The sequence below is a fragment of the Vombatus ursinus genome, unplaced genomic scaffold (assembly GCF_900497805.2).
Source record: "Vombatus ursinus unplaced genomic scaffold, bare-nosed wombat genome assembly UNPS02012515.1, whole genome shotgun sequence".
NCBI lineage: Eukaryota > Metazoa > Chordata > Mammalia > Diprotodontia > Vombatidae > Vombatus > Vombatus ursinus.
The window spans coordinates 1,588,857-1,602,741 of record NW_020952293.1 but is presented as its reverse complement, the minus strand read 5'-3'; the positions used below and the strand labels follow the sequence as shown (position 1 = coordinate 1,602,741).

At 40.5% G+C, this 13,885-nt stretch overlaps 1 protein-coding gene across 1 annotated transcript in view; it reads right to left on the bottom strand.

Moving 5' to 3' along the window:
- The window catches only part of HYDIN (HYDIN axonemal central pair apparatus protein), a 470,364-nt gene extending 459,904 nt beyond the window's left edge, over nt 1–10,460 (bottom strand). The window contains exon 1 of the mRNA XM_027857914.1: nt 10,410–10,460. The gene's annotated coding sequence lies outside the window, so the exon portion shown is untranslated. The remainder of the gene's footprint in view (nt 1–10,409) is intronic.
- Between the last annotated feature and the right edge of the window lie 3,425 nt (nt 10,461–13,885).

Here is a 13,885-nt window from a genome sequence, read left to right as displayed (position 1 = left end):
CCTTTGTTCAGTCCTCAACCTCCTTGACATCCCACTCTCTTCCACTCTCTTCTTGTGTTACTCCTTTTTTGTGTGTGTGACACTAATCTCTCTAGGTTCTCCCATCTATCTGACCATTCCTCAGTTTCCTTTGCTGGATCTTTGGGTAGGTCATACCCCTAAGCTTGAGTGTCCCCCAGGGCTCTGTCCTGAGCCCTCTTCTTTTCTACATTGATACTATTTCTCTTGATGATCTCATCAGCTTCCATGGATTATCTCTATGCTGATGATTCTCAGATCTACTTATCCATCCCTAGCCTCTCTCCTAACTTCTAAACTCACACCTCCAAATGCTTATTGGACATCTCAAATACCTTCACAACAATTCCCCTTTCTCTCCTCTGACACTGCAAATACTCTGGTCCAGGCCTTTATCACCTTATGCCTAGACTATTGCAATAGCCTGCTGTCTGATCTCCCTGTCTCAAATATCTCTCCACACTAGTCCATCCTTCATTCAGCTTCCTAAAGCTCATGTATGACCATATCATGCCCTCCCTACCCAATAAACTCCAATGGCTCCCTTTCACTTCCAGGTTCAGATTAAAATCCTCTGTTTGGCATTCAAAGCTCTTCATAATCTGGTCCCTTCCTGTCTTTCCAGGTTACTCCCCCTTCAAGTCCCAAATAAAATCCTACCTTTCACAAGAAGCCTTTCCCAATTCCTCTTAATGCTAGTGTCTTCCCTCTGTTAATTATCTCCAACTAATCTTTTCTATGTCTTGTTTGTACATTATCGATCACGTGTCATCTTCCCCACTAGACTGTGAGCTCCTTGAGAACAGGGATTGTCTTTTTGCCTTTATTTGTGTCGTTAGAGCTTAGCACAGTGCCTGGCACATGGTAGGTACTTAATACTATTTGACTATTACTTTCTGATACCCTCATCAAAGACACCCTTAATCTGTATGTCAATTATTCTCATAACAATTTTGTATAGATAGAAATGTAGTCAGACGGTTCAGTAGTTATTGATTATTTTCCTGGTCATTTTTTGTAATAATGTGGTATGATTCCCCCAAAAAACTTTGGTCTCTTTCCCCTCTCCAGATAACAGATCCCTCAATGCCCTCAAAACTGTGTTGCCTCCAGCACAATCTTTCTGTGTATATTTGGTCCAGTTCATATGTTTCTACCATCTTTGCTTTCTTCAATGCCATGTTCTCTGTAAGCATATCTGGGTCTGTAGTGTTTTGATCCAAATATGGCAGCTCCCTAGTTCTTCATAGTGAAAAGAGTTTCCTATGTAAAAAAATCTTTACAAATCTTTTCCATCTTTTATTTATTGACCTCCCTAAAGTTTCATCCTTAAAAGTCCTCCAGTTATCTGCTTAGTTGAGTCCTCATAAAGTTTAAACTGTTTTTTCCCCTTCAATTTTTCTGTTTTCTGAAGAGATATTGTTAAATACTCCACCAGCATCCCTCTCTGTAAGGTTCTCTAAATGTGTTTATATTCAGAAGTGATGTTTCCCTTGGCTGATATATCTCTCTCTGCTTGGCAATTTAGTCAAATGTTTGCTAACTAAAACAGTTTTTAGGTTCTTTTGCTTTCCTAATTTTGGTCATTGATTTAATATCAGTTAAATTTCTGAAAGCAATCGCTGTAATTGGTGTCTATGTTCTGTCCTCTATCCATTTGCCATTTTTTGGTATTAATAGCTTATATAAATAAGTCAAGTTGGAGTCATTTTAATTATAAGCCAGCTCTCTTCTCATTTTCATTCTTTCTCCCAATTTTGTATTAATTTTAATTTTTATTCTAACAAGTTGGTGGCTGATTATATACAGAAAGGAATGACCAGTAATAAATCACTTCCTATTTATCAAAATGTAATCACATTTATTTATTAAGTGGGAAAAAAGAAAAAATCCACCAATCACCACCTGAAAGAGATTCCATGAGGAAAACCTACAGGAATATCATAGTCAAATTGTGAAGCCCTCAGCTCAAGGATAAAATATTATGAGCAACAAGAAAAAAAAATTTAAATGTGGTGGTGCCACAATTACAATCACATAAGAACTAGCAGTGGCAACACTAAAAGACTACAGGTCTTGGAACACTATATATCAAAGAGCAAAAGAACTGGGGTTGTGGCCAAAAATATCATACCCAGCAAAGTTAAGCATAAATCTGAATAAAAAATGGACATTTAATGAACTGTCAGACTTTCAGGATTGTGTTGGGAAAAAAAACTACCTGAACTTAATAGGAAATTTGACATATAAGATCCAAGAGAAATATAAGTACGTATCAAAGACTAATTACAAGGGACTCAAAAAGGATAGCTGTTTAACTTTTATATGAGGAAACATAAAACATATGTCTAAGATTGTTATTAGTAATTGGGTAGCTCATAAGGATTGCAGTAGACCTGAGTATATGATTTTAAAAAGTAAAACAGTTTAAGAACAGGTTAAAAAAAAGTAATTATTTTATACAAATGAGGTTCAAGAGGAAGAACTGAGACTGAGGAATTAGATGGAGGAGGAGGGTTGGTAGTTTTGGGAACCCTACTTTCATTGGAAATAGGTTTAAGAAGGAATAGTACATATTTATCTAGAAGGGTATAAAAGTCTTCTAAATTCAGAGAGAAATAAAAGATTAAGGGGACAGGGAGGGAGGAGAGGATAAGGGAGGGATTTTTAGAGGGGAGGGTGAGGGGATAGGATAAGGGAAGGGGGTAATAGAAAGATGTTTAGTTTAACAAGAATGGGAGAATAAGTGAGGGATCCTTGAAGGGGGGCTGGGTTAAGTAACAGGAGGGCAAGTTAATGGGTAGAAGTAAAGTAGATGAGTCAGGAGAGATAGGGAATAAGAGATACACACAAACATAAAATAATGATCAGGAGTAGAATTTATTAGGGGAAAAAAGCAGCAGTAGTAATCATGATCTCGGACAAAGTTAAAGCTAAAATAGATCTAATAAAAATAGAAAAATAGGGAAACTACAATACATGTCAGCCATAATGATCAATATTGTTTTAGACTATTTAAAATAACTGGACAGTATAAGGTTGGAATATTGCTGTAGTGTGGGAAATGATGAGTTGCTGGACTTAGAAAAATATGGAAAGACTCAAGACTTATGAAGGAAGAATTTATCCATCCTCAGAGAAAGAAAGCACAAATAAGTATAGTACAGTCTTATACAGATGTATATAAATGTATATGTCTATATATGAGTATGATTCTAGATATCTAAGTATATGTATGTTTATGTAAGTATATGTATATATGTAAGTATATATCTTTGTGTGTATACAGGTATATTTGTGTGTGTATATATGGATGGGTATGTGTGTGTACATGTATATGTGTGTATATATAGGTATATACATATACACACATGTGTGTATATGTATATACATACATACATACATATCTACATCTGCATTTAATTGTAGCCTTCTGGCTACAAAAGTAAAAAGTGCACAGCAGAGAACAAAAGAAAACTTACAAGGAAGCAAAGAAAAAATGGACAGCTCTGAATACAACATGTAGTATTTATTATATAGACTTTCTTGAAATGGAAATTTATTGTACATTTTGAAGCCCTCTTCTGTGCTGCTGTGCACATAGCAATGCTTTTTTTTCCTTTTCTTATTTTATTTAAATTTTAATATTTAAGTTTATAATGTTTCTTTTTCTTTTCTTGTGTATTTAAGTTTTAGTATTTAAGTTTAAAATAATTAATTAAAAATATGTACAGTCATGCAAAACAAATTCCCACATTAGCCATGTCCAGAAAATAAAAAAGTAAAACAAAAGGAAGAGAAGAACATATGTTTCAACCTTCAATCTGAGTCTATCAGTTCTCTACTTAGAGGTGGATAGCATGTTTCATCATGAGTCCTTTGAAATTGTGGTTGGTCATTGTGTTCATCAGAGTTGCTAAGTCTTTCAAAGTTGGTTATCTTTACAATATTGTTGTTAATATATAAATGGTTTTCCTACTTCTGCTCACTTCACTTTGCATCAGTTGATACAAGTCTTCCTAGGTTTTTCTGAAACCATTCTCTTCATCATTTCTTACAGCACAATAGTATTCTATCACATTCATATACCATAATTTGTTCAGCCATTTCCTAATTGATGGGCATCCCCTCAGTTTCCAATTCTTTGCTACTACAAAAAGAACTGCCATAAATATTTTTGTACATATGGATCCTTTTGCTCTTTCTTTGATCTCTTTGTGGGTACAGACCAAGCAGCAGTATGGCTGGGTTAATGGGATGCACAGTTTAATAATTCAGATGGCATAGCTTTCCAAAATGGTTATACTAGTTTATAGCTCCACCAGCAGTGCATGGTTGTGCCTATTTTCCCACATCCTCCCCCACCCCAGCATTTTTTTTTCCTTTTTTTGCTTCATCTCTCAAGGACAACCTGTGAGTCACCTTTCCATTCTGAACTTCTATTCAGAACTTCCTTCTGTTTTCTGGTTTTATTCATAATGAGAATGTCAGGATTTATAAGTTTCAGTTCCTCTAGCGGTATGTTCACAAGATGGCAGTCACTGAATAACAGCTCACATTTAGAGTTCCAGCAAAGTTAATGTTTGTGAGTCATCCAAAAACTATGATTCTCAGGACTCCTTGTCTCTTTTTTAACCCCTCTGTCACTGTCAACATAGAAGTAGAAATGTTGTAGTGAAGGTTGTTTTGAAGGTATAAGTTGGATTTGATGGTTCCCGATTTGCCTTTCAACTCTAAAATTCTTTGATTCTGAGTCTCAGTAATTGTAGTAATCAGGCAAGGCCTTTCAGAGAAGCAGCTGAGCTGGGCCTTGAAGGAAGCTAGGATCTCTACAAAACAGATGTGAGAAGGGAATATATTCCAGATGTGGGGGGTGGCAGGGTAGGGGATAAGAGCTGAGCTCCATTTTGTATTTTTCTTTGTTTATCTATTGCAAAAGCCAAAGAATTCATCACCAAGTATCCAGTCTAGTGGTAAAGGGACTCTCTGTAGTTGGCTAGGCTTGGTTCTTGGTATATTGTGGGGATGATATCTGACGCCTTTCCAATAAGGTAGAATCTACCAAACTTACACCCTAAGATTAACTCCAAGCTACAATGAGGCATCAAAGTAGGAACTGATGGATTATGAATAATACAGCAACCAATGGAGCTCATCCATCAGTATATTTGTCATGGAAGAACACCTCAAGTGAACAATTAATTGAACAAAAAATGAAATGAATAGAAGGAGAAAAAAAAAAGATTGAATTACTCTTGGGAAACTGTAAATTATTTTAATGACCCTAAACTTTTCCCTGAAACAAACGCCTAGATTTTTAAAATCAATATTCTTCCAGCATTTTCATAAGGTAGTGAGTAATGGAATACTACATTCTTCAGTGAACTTAAATTAAGGATCACCCAAATGTTAATGAAGAGGCAGAGGTGGGCATGAGCAGGTTGCAACATATTACCAAAAAAAAATAATTATAAAGGAGAAGCAGTGTAAAGAAAGTCATTAAGGAAACATATGAATGAAAAGAAAAATGAACTGTCACATGTCCAGAGGTAGGCATACCCATTGGAAACCACATACTCCACTGCCATGCTCCTTATGCCAAGAAAAAGGAAAAACAGCTCCCAGAACATCAGAGGGTCTACTTACAACTACCTGATAGGAAGATATGGATAAGGGTAACACAGGATGGTTAGTCATGAATGGGCTGACGTCTGCATTGTAAAAGGGTATATTCATATAAATGAAATCCTATATCCATTTGAATATAATTGTAATACTGTCTACATTCCATTGTATTCTGAAATTTGATCACTCTACTCAGGTCTCCAATATACAATCATTAAATCTCCCATAATACTATTAAAATCAATGAGCTTCACAAGATCACTGTCCATCTAAATGACAAGATTTATTTCCTATGATTTTCGCCATTGCTAGAATATAAACCAAGACATAATTCAACAATTCTGCAATCACCACCTATTCTTCAATCTTTCCTTCTAACCCAACCTCCCAAACCTATCTTTTTGTCTCAATGAGTCCCCTCCAATGTCTCCATTCCTCCCTCTTCTCCCAATCCATTACTTCTGCTCGGGCCTCCCTTCTTTCTTTTCTCTCCCTTCACAGTCATGACCCCATGCTTGACTCACTCAACTACACACTAACAACTTATTCTATTGCCCTTCACATTGTGTCAGACCAAACCCTAGGTTACCCCCATCATGTACTTTCTTTATTCCTACCTATATACTGCTGGGGGAGTGGAATTACAGAACCACACCAACTAGGTTTCCTACAAATTTATGGTATCTGATCTCAACTGGTTGCTCAGTGCTGCTCAGCAACATTTTTATCCTTCATAGCTTGATTGTCCATCACAGCCTCCACAATAGCCATTACAAACTTTCTCCTTTCTCTTCAGACTTCCTATAACACCTCTTCCCCCCTCCTCAAGGGCAGACCTGCACTCCTACTCTACTGAGAAAATAGAAAGCATGACAAGCTCCCTCTTTTCCCAACTCCACACCTCAAATTTCCTCATCATCCTCCATTTTCTCCTCCTTTTCTCCAATCTCTGATGAAGAAGTGGGCCTTCTCTTTGCCATTTCCAATCCCCCTCTCTATCCCATCTGTTCTCATCTCCTCTATGACCTTGCACCCTTGATCAATCCCTCCCCTTCTCTCACCTGCAATTTTTCCTTATCTACTGACACCCCTTCCCCCACTTTCAAATGTGCCCAGTTCCCCTCCATTCTTAGAACACTTTACTTGGCCTTGCTATCATCCCAACCTACCACTTATGTCTCTTTTCCTTCTCAAGCCAAATTTCCATTAAGGATTACCTACACTATTTTGCCTCCATTTCTTCACCTCCCACACACTTGTCAGTCTGCTGCCAAAGAAATCTTAACTAAGCAACGAGCTTTCCTCGGCTCTCATCTTTCTTGATCTCTATGTAGCATTTGACATTGATAACCAAAACATCCGCAGAGACTCTTTCTCCACCTTTGGCTTCTGTGATCCTGCTCTCTGAGCTCTTCTAGCTTTCTGACTACCCCTTTTCTATCTCCTTTGCTAACTCATCGTCCTCTTTCTCTAAATTAAGTGGGCTGTCCTGGACCCTCTTCTGTTTCTATATTCACTCCCTTCATCATCTCATCTGTTCCATGGGTTCATTTATCATCTCTGTGCAGAAAATGCTCTAAAAATCTATATGCTCAGCCCTCATATCTTTCCTGGACACTAGTGCTGCATTTCCAACTGTCTAATTGAAATTTCCATTAGATGTCCTATAGGGCATCACAAATTCAACATGTAAAAAAACTTACCTCATATTTCTCCAAAACCTATCCTTTCTCCAACTTTCACACTTCTTTAGATAGCACCATGATCCTTCTGGTCACCCAGGTGTACAACCTTAGAGTCAACCTTAATTCCTCTCTTCTCTACTCCAATATTTTATTGATTGACAAGTCTTATCAATTCTACTTTCAGTATATCTCTCACATCCATCTTTCTTTCCAGTCACATAGTTTGTATCCTAGTTCAGGTCCTCATCAAAACTTTAACATCTCAAACAAATGCTCACCTGGTCTTTTCTTTGAAAAAAAAATATTTTATTTCTTCTCAATTACATGTAAACAAAAAATTTTTAATGTTTAGTTTTTTTAAATTTTAAGTTCATATTCTTTCCCTCTCTCCCTCCCCTCACCCCTCCTTGAGAAGGCAATTTTATATAAATTATACCTGTGCAGTCATGCAAAATATTTCTGTATTAGCCATGTTACAAAAGAAAACAATAATAAAGTTTTTTAAAAGTATGCTTCAATCTGCATTCATACCCCATCAGTTCTTTCTCTGGAGGTGAAAAGCATTTTTCATCATAAGTCCTTCTAAATTGTCTTGAATCATTTTATTGCTGAGAATAGATAAATCATTTACAGTTGATAATCTTTACAATATTACCGTTACCAGGTACAACATTCTCCTGGTTCTATTCACTTCACTTTGCATCAGTTCACATAAGTCTTTCCAGTTTTTCTGAAACCAACTTGCTTGTTGTTTCTTATATAGCACAATAGTATTCCATCACATTCATGCACCACAACTCATTCAGCCATTCCCCAACTGATGGGTGTCCCCTCAATTTCAATTCTTTGCCACCACAAAAAGAGCTGCTATAAATATTTTTGTATTCCTTTTTCATTGGCCTCTTCGGGACACAGGCCTAGTAGTGGTAGTACTGCATCAAAGGGTATGTACAATTCTATAGTCATTCGAGGATAGTTCTAAATTGCTCTCCAGAACGAGGTGGCGCCATAGTGCACAGAGCTCCAGGCCTGGAACTAGGAAGATTCATCTCCCTGAGTTCAAATCTGGCCTCAGACACTTACTAACTGAGTAACCTGAGCAAGTCACTTAACCCTGTTTGCCACAGTTTCCTCATCTGTAAAATGAACTGGAGAAAGAAATGGCAAACCACTCCAGAATCTTTGCCAAGAAAACCCTAAATGGGATCACAAACTGTCTGAAACAGCTGAACAATGACAATAAGAATGCTCAGATCTTCTTCTCATGCACAGGTGTATTATACCGAGCTCTCCCATCATCTGAGAGCTCTACCTTTGTCATCATTATCGTTTGGACGCTTATTGCTTATTAATCCAGAGGTAGACCCGAATGCTTCTCTCAATCACCTTGCATAGATTCTGCCCATCATTCTGGGCTGCTAAACCTTTCAGAGTCCTGACTATCCTACACCCTGTTAGCCATCCCTCACAGCTATGGTGTCATATTGATAACTATATCACCTTGATAACCATGTCATTTGTGCCTTCACCCATATCACTGTAATAAATGTCAGATACGGAGTCAGAAAGACCTGAATTCAAAACTGGCCTCAGACACTATCTTGGTGACCCTAGGCAAGTCATTTAAACTCATTTTGCCTCAGTTTCCTCACCTATAAAATGGAGAGAATAACATCTCCCTCCTACAGTTGTAAAGATCAAATGAGATAATAACAGTAAACTTTGCAAACCTTAAAGTATTTTATTCGACTGCTGGATTCAAAGAGAAGCTGGGTTCAAATCCTAGCTCTGGCACTTGCTAGCTGTGTGACCTTGGGTGAGTCACTTAGGCAACATGCACACACCCCACCCTTCCCCCAACACGTCCAACACCTCTCCACCACTTTTTCCAAGGCAATCCCTCAACATACCCACACACCTTCATTCTAACTCCTTTTCCTTCTCAAGTGCCAGGCTCTTATTAAGTGCTGGAGATAAAAAGAGAAGTTAAAAAAAAAAAGTCAAGGTGCTCGATAATCTAAGGGGTCTTACGTGTATCTCGTTATCTACATATTGTTTCATAGATGCTACATATGTACATATGTAAATACCTAGATACATACAGAGGAGATGTAAGGTAATCTCCAAAGCGAGGGAGGACACCAGCAGCTGGGAGGAGGAAACTGGGAAATGTCTCCTGCAGAAGGTGGGCCTGGGCTAAGCCTTGGGTTTATCTTCTCTGTCTGTAAAATGTGGGGTGGCAGGGGATGGGAGGCCAGACTAAATGACCTCTGGGGTCCTTTTCAGCTCTAGACCTGTGGTCCTGCAATTAGAAATCCATAATCTAGAATAAGACGGGATTTAGAATAAGAAGGAATCTCAGAGATCACCCCCTTCCCCTCATTTTACATGTCAGGGAACTATGGTCTTCAGTGGTGAAAACACTTGCCTAAGAGTATAAAGGTAATATACGGGCAGTTAGTGGTGCAGTGGATAGAACTACAGGTCCAAGCTCAATTCCGGCCTCAGATACTTCCTAGATGTCTGACCCTGGACAAGTCACTTAACCTCTGTTTGCCTCGGTTTCCTCATCTGTAAAATAGCACCTAATCCCAGGGTTGTGAGGATCGAATGAGTTAGTCATTGGAAAGCACTTGGCGCATAATCGCTAAATAAATGTTGGCTATCAATAAGTAGAGAAGTCGCAGGGCAAGAATTCCGCCCCAGGTGTAGACTATCTGGCCCAGGGCCTGCCCTCGGGGAGCCAGCAGTCAAAACTAAGCTCTCTTCCAGCTCGGACTTCTAGGAGCCCAGGTCTGTGAACGCCCACCACCCACACCCAAAGCCAGGCTAAGCACACAAAGAGATGCTCAAGAATTTGGAGTAAAGAAGAGGGGTGGGGTTGGAAGTGAAGCCAGCGTTTACCCCTCAGGCCGCGGAAGACAAGTTGAGAAGTCCAGAAGACCCGAGCCAGGCTCCCTCCCGGCCGGCTCTGGGTCCGCATGCCCACTTCTCGGCTCGGATCCCCCGCCCCGCTCCCCCAGACCCAGCCTCCCCGAGCCGGGAGCCCGGCCCCCCGACCCTCCCGCAGCCTGGACTCACAAGCAGCAACGGGCGTGAAGTTCTGGGGGCCGGCTAGGGGGCCTGGGGTGGGGGTGGGGGCGCCGAGGGTCCCGGGTTCACTCCCCACCGCCCGGGATCGCCCCGCGTCCGCCTGGCCGCTCCGCTGCCTCACCAGCAGTCAGTTTCCCCACCCAGCTGTTGCTTGGAGTTGCCGGGGCAACCGCGGGCCGCTCCCACAGCCCAGCAAGCCGCGCAGTGATTGGTGGAGACGGTCGTCCGGGGCAACGGCGGGGAAGCTAAGCCCAACTCCGGCAAGCGTAGCAACCGCGAACTCGCGCAGGTGGCTGCCTACGTTCCCCTCCCCGGCGCATCTCCCCACGCACGCCCCACCTCTTGATGTATTTATGTAGCTCTCTGTATAGACGCTTGGTGGTTCGAAAGCTGTGTCACCTCCAGCAAGGATTTCTTCTCTATATACCAGCACAGGTCCCGAAATTCTTCCCAATTTCATTTTCTTGAACGGGAAAGTTGAAACTGTGTGTATATGTAATCTTACGTGTACTCACACAAACTCATATAAATATATGCATGTATATGACTCTATGTACATATAACTACACATAAACACATATACACGTATATGAAGTACATTCACATATGTACAAACCTTCACTGTATCCATTTCCCCATCTCCCAAACACACACCTTCTGTCATTCTCCCCACCCCACATATCCTCACTCCGTGTATCCTGTTTCCCACTCCATTCCTCACCTTTGCTTTATCCCTTCCCTCTCTCTTAGCCCCCAGAACAAACATACCCTCACTGTTACTGCCCTCCACCAATATATACACTGTCACTGTTGCTCCTTCCTCCTCTCATTCCCCAATACACACACACACACACACACACACACACACCCCTTCACTGCTGACCCTCCTCACCTCCATTCTCAAACATAATCGTGCACTCACACCCTATTTTTCTCTTTCCCCCTCTCATCTTCAACATACACACACCCTGACTGTTTACCCATACTCCAAAACACACATGCACAAACACACACCCTTACGTTTCTCCCTTTCCCACTTCATTCATAATGTACACGCATACACACGCATATATATCTACAGAGAGAGAGAGAGTTTCAAATTTTTCCACTCAAGAAAATGAAGTTGGGAAGAATTCCTGGATATAACCAACCATATCCAGAAGAAATTCATGCTGTAAGTGGCACGATTTTTAAATCACCGAGAAAATACATAACTATAGCTCTATAAATACCTAATGGTATAATTGCTCAGCCACTACTATACAATCCCAGTCTTCCAGCAGCAATCATCAGTTTCCTTCAAGGCTAAGACCATTGGCTGACCACTTCTTTTCAGTTTAGCAGTGTAAATAAGGTGGATTTTAGTGTGTGTAAGGTGGATTTTTGTTATTCTTTCTTACAGTCTTCTTTCCAGGATCCATAACCATAACAATCTCTAGTTTCCAGGTGTTAGATAATATTTCCCAGGCTCATGACTTGTAAACATCTCCACCATGTTTGCTCAGTGAGGTATAGGGATAAAGTAACGTGAAATTGTGAGCTTAAAATTGGCAAGATGCCTTCTTTGTTTTGTTGCCCAATAAATGCATTTGTGTCTGCCTCAACCAGCCCCCTTTGAGGCTCAGAGGACGAGGAGTTGTACTCCTGTTCTCACCTGCCCCTGTGAAAAGTGTGATTAGAGAAAGCCATTCCCTAATGGAAGTTGCTGGTCCCATTATCAGCAACCCTTTTGAGATTGGGGATTTGGGTAATGCATAGAGGAATGCATGCACCTGCCTTGATCATCCCCCTTCAGGACTTGGGGGGAATATGTTTGCCTCAACCAGCCCCCATTTATTTATCATTTTAACATTTTAGTGGATCTGGAAATAGGGAAGGGATAAATACTGCAGGAGTTGGTGCTCCCATTATCAGCAACCCTTTTGAGAAGACTAGACTAGAATAAAATAAGCTTATTTATTTAACCCCTCCAAAGCTGTCTTCCTGTCTGACCAGATCAAAAATGAACCTGTGCTAGAACACCTGTTGGTGTTAGGCATCCTCCTGTGTTCTCCTGCCCAACAAATAGTGTTACCTGTGTGTTTGCCTGTGAAACAAGCAGGAATCTTTTCCTAGCCAACACAAATATCATAACATCATGAATTTAGAGCTGATAGGGAATGTCACAGATCTCCTAGCGGTTAGTGTCACCATGACTCAATCAACAAGATTTATTTATATCTTATTACAAGGCTATTATGTGCAAGGGTCTATGGGGGAAAATAGAAATCATAATAGCTGCCCTCATTTAGCTTAGGCCCCTACCTAATGCTAACATACTTGAAAGCATTGTAAACAATAATAATAACACATTTCTGTAGCATTTTAAAGTTAGCAAAGGCACTTTCCTCACTGACAACCCTGTGAGAAAGGTAGTGCAAATATTATTCTCATTTTAAGAATGAGGAAATTGAGACTCTGTGAGATAAAGGAGTTTGTCTACAATTGTTCAGCTGGTTTTTTTTTAAGTTGAGTTTGACTCTTTTGACCCACATTTGGGGTTTTCTTGACCAAGATACTAGAGTGGTTTGCCATTTCCTTCTCCAGCTCATTTGACAGATAAGGAAACTGAGGCAAACTGGGTTAAGTGACTTGCCCAGGGTCACACAGCTAGTAAGTGTTTGAGGCTGGACTTGAACTCAGGAAGATGAGTCTTCCTGACTCCAGGCCCAGCACTGCTTAGCTGTCCCTTTGCGTACAGTTAGAAACCTAGAAATGTTTGAGGTGGGATTGGAGTCCAGGTCTCCTGATTTCCAAGTCCAAAATATTTTTCTCTATGCTATGATGCCTCTCAAGAGAGGATATAAATTGCCTGTGTTAATGGGGCCTTTGGAACATGCTCCTAACATGGAGGTACTCCTAGAGGGGCTTCCTTGGGGATGCCCAGATCCACTAAAATGGAAGCCTTCATTCTCTACCCCGTGGGTGGTTGGAGTCTCCTTTGATTGGCTAGGTAAAACTGGTGAGACAAAGATGGTCTCTCCCTGCCCCTTTTTCTTCCTCTTTCTCTTCAAGCTCACTCCTACTGATTGCATCCTGAGAGTGAAGATTCCAATTCCTCCACAGCCCAGGCACCTTGAACTGAACCAGTGATAGGGGAAGGAATTCTTTCCCCTGCTCTCTTTCTCTTCCAGCCCCGCTTGGAGAAATGGGCCTGAGAGGTGTTTGGGCTTGTTCAGTATCATTTGTCCTTCTCAGTCTGGTCAATCAGCCCATCAAGGAAACCTGGAGAAGCCAGAGGGGGCCTGGACTCAGGGGTTTTAGATTTGGAACTGCTTTTTACAGGATGTCAAACTGAAGTAGAAACTCATGTTGACTTAACCATTATCTTTCTTGTATTGTAGTTTTATTTATTTTGCTAAACATTTCCCAATTGCATTTTAATCTAGCTCTAAGGCATTCTGCTCTATAGGAACCAAGCTAAA